Raw genomic sequence first — 3,972 nt, forward strand, 5'->3', positions numbered from 1 at the left:
ACACTACACAGATCAATGAGAAAAGCCATTTAACAAAACTTCTAAATTTCTCTCAAACAGCCATTTAATAAAATTTCTTCTCTCAAATAGTAATCAGCTTTCAGAATTATTTCTCCATGTAACATCTATGATGTTGACTTCTCATAGTATTTTACGACCCAGTGAACTAAAAAGCTGTCTGACTGTATAACTATAAGAAAATCCAATTGTGCATTTGCTCATTATGACTACAATTACATAAACCATATCTGCAAATACAGTCTACTGAGTCAAGTTAATAGTCATACAAGTTTTGTTTCAAGTACTTGCTTTAGAGACTGCTTCACAGACATTATTTTACAAACTCAAGCTTATGGGTGTGAAATTGCTCCTTTAAAAACTTTCTGGTATGATTTACCATTTTAATTTGTATTTTCTCAGTATTAAAAAGAGAAGTGTTGTCAATAGAATTACTGACCTTTGCAGTTAACAGAAGACAGTTTTGACAAGTTAACAACCTGACAATAAACTTACCTTGCTGACCCTAGAAATAGTGCTGCTTAAGAAAATGGATTCTGACTATCAATCAGTTATAAGAATCTAAAATACTCTGTATTTCAAAAAAATAAGGAAAAGAAGGAAGCCAGCAAATAAATATAAAAGTTTAAATGATATGGAAGTTTACCTGTGTTCTAATTATGCTAATTGATTATTAAAATCTTTTCTTCAAGTGAAATATTTATTATTGGGACACTGAACTCAGCAGTAAAGGGCCAGCCTCATTGGTACTGAAAAGACCCTGAACAAGGATTGACAAGAATTTTTAAATCCAAGTATGTCATTTTTTTTTTTCAGATTGACCTGATAGTATGTGATTTGTTTCTGCCCTGGAAAAGACAAGGCAATCCCTATTAGTGCACTTTTTAAAATAGGTTTTTGCAAAGCAATGGGGTTGAAAATGACTTGCCCAGTCAAGTAAGTATTAAGAGACTGGTCTTGAACTTAGGCCCTTCTGACTCTAGGGTTGGTGCTCTATTGGCCACACCACTTAGCTGCCCAATGGATGTTTTAATGAGGAGGTGAGAGACTTTTAATGGGTGTTCTCATCTCCTAATTATTTCACCATGGGATAGGGGATAGGGAGACATAGCTGGGGAAAGTGTACTGATTATGAAACTCATCTGCTTCTAGAAATCTTGGCTAGTAAAGTCACCCCAATCAGTATCTCGCTGCTTTATATCCCCTTCATAGACCAAGTCACCCCCAACTTTGATGAGGGAAGAATTAAGGACAAAGAGTCATGTCCCTCTAGAAGGAACTAGCTCAGATTGACTTCTGTCCACAGGATAAACAGCAGCTAGATTTACATTTTCCTGGAACCTAGCTCAAGTTGATTACCAAGTAGATGCTTTGGGGATTAGGAGCCTGCCCTATCAGGAGTGAGGTCTTTGGCAAAAATATGAGGAAAAATAATGGACCCCAAATTAATACCAGTTAATATTAATTTTGCACAAGACTTAAAAAATCAACACTTAAATGGTTATGCCATTTTTACCAATCAAATATGCATTCTGATGATTTTAACTATAAAATATGAAGCCAAATTCTACAAAATATTGGGCAATATTTACTGTCCTGCAATAAATCTTTAAATAATTTTTAAATACTTTAAATAATTTTTACTGATATATTGCTAAGATACAAGATTCTCCAATATAGATTCAATCAGAGGGGATAAAATGATAATTTAATGGACTAAAATTCCAAATACCTAAGAATAATATCAGCATAATTGTTCACATATGTCTGTGTAGAAAACAGTGGAAAAAACACAGTTCAGAGATCTGATTTCTAAAACATATGTTCAGGGCACTGATTTTTTTTAATTTTCCTACAAACATTGAGTCCCAGGCTTTACCTTTGGAATCACCAATTCTTCATATTCCTGTCCACTAGGAGAAATCATGAGACACTGTCCTGGCAATTTCCTTCATGTCCACTTGAATTACATTATTATGAGAATTTAGGATTTGTTCAATTACATCTTTCCTTTCTGCCTTAGAAAGGTGTTTGATTAATAAGTTTTGGTTTCAATTTCCTCCTACAAAATGACACATTCACACCAACAAAACTAAAAAGTATATTTAATAAAGTGATTCTAAAACAAGTAGAAATAAGTTTTACAGCAAAGTAACCAATAAGTCCTAATATAATAAAAAAGAATAGCAAAGTCTACATAAACATAAATATTAAGAGAAAATGAAAGTGATTCAGGAGAACACCAACATGTATATCAGCAGTGGCTGGGGAGTTCCTGGGTACCACCTCCAGAGTCCTCATTCTGAAGGTCCCAGGCCATGCTTCCTCTCCATGGGTGAGGCTAAGGTCGAATTTGATCTAATATAACTTTAGAACAAAGAAGACTTCTTGCCAATTTTTTTTTTTTGTGAAATAAAAGCAAATTTTGCAGGTTATCCGAGGAGGGAGTCCTCCACCCTCACCCCAAGAATTATGGTGTTTACATTCAGGAAAGGCTAGTTCCTGAAGAGATAGGCAGTGTTTATCAAGGACGGCCTTTAGAGTCTGGCCAGAATTAGTCAAGGGTATTTAGCTGTTCTTTTAACTCAAGCTGGTTTAAATATATGCATAAGAAAAATCCTCATCTCCCCTTCCCCATACATCAGGGAGAATTGGGGGTCAGTAATCTCTGTACACCAAAGGTAGATTGGGAGTTCAGTAATTCTTTGTAGCTGAACCATAAGGTCTTCCCAGGGGAAATCTTATATCTTATGTATTAACCATACATTTGGGCCTAAGATTAGATAGGCTGTTCCAATTTGGGGGGTCAATTTCTCATAAATTTTCTTTATTCTAGTATATATGTATATATAACATAAGAATAAGAAAAGGAGCAGTGCAGCAAACAATAAAAGGGAATGTACTAGTATGGAAATATACGTTTGAGCTGAAATTGATCTAAATAAAAAGTCATACCAATAATGATTAGTATCAATAGTTAGAAGGTGAAAGGCCTCAAGTAGTTTACCAGCAATTATATGGGTCTGTATTCAGTGTTCACTGAGAGCTCTTTCATTTTTCTTCAATAGTTGCTTTAAAAGAATCAGAATCTTTTAATGTTTGGATAAGAGGTTCTAAGGACAGGTATATATTTGGAAGAGGTAAAGATTTAGGTACCCAGTTAAGTGTTGCTTCATTAGGGGCAGCTGAGAGGCATAGTGAATAGAGCCATGGCCCTGGAATCAGGAGTTCCTGAGGTCAAATACAACTTTAGACACTTAATAATTACCTAACTGTGCAGCCTTGGGCCCAAGGCAAGCTCATTGCTTTGCAAAAAACCTAAAATTAAAAAAAAGTTACATCATCCATTTGCTCAGGGGAAAGTTAAAAAAAAAAAAAAGAAAGAAACCATTACCCTGCCAGTGGAAACAGGTACTTCATCCACTTGATCGGGGAAAAAGTAAAAATCATCACCCTGCCAGTGGAGATATGAAATACTGGACAGGCAGCATGAAAAAGGGGGAGTCCGAGGGTGGCTGGTTGGTGCAGTGGATAGAGCACTGGCCTTAGATTCAGGAGGACCTAAGTTCAAATCTGGCCTCAGACACTTAATAATGACCTAGTTGTATGGCCTTGGGCAAGCCACTTAACCCCATTGATTTGCAAAAACCAAGAAATAAATAAAAAGGGGGAGTCTGGTCAATAGAAGACAGATCAGTTTGATATTAGAGGTAATACACATATGTTCTGAGGATACTTCATATGACATAGAGAAATTAGACTGAAGATATGTTGCCAAATCACAGAGATTAGATGAATTGTTTTCTGCTGCGTAACCATTCCACATACTATTCCTGGATTATATACAATACAATCAGCTAAACTATGAGTTATATTCTTACCATCTTACCATCAATATACTGCCTATATTAATACATTGTAATGCAAAGTAATCATATAGCACAAAAGGAATAA

Source organism: Macrotis lagotis, chromosome X (assembly GCF_037893015.1).
Source record: "Macrotis lagotis isolate mMagLag1 chromosome X, bilby.v1.9.chrom.fasta, whole genome shotgun sequence".
In the NCBI taxonomy this organism is placed as follows: Eukaryota; Metazoa; Chordata; class Mammalia; order Peramelemorphia; family Peramelidae; genus Macrotis; species Macrotis lagotis.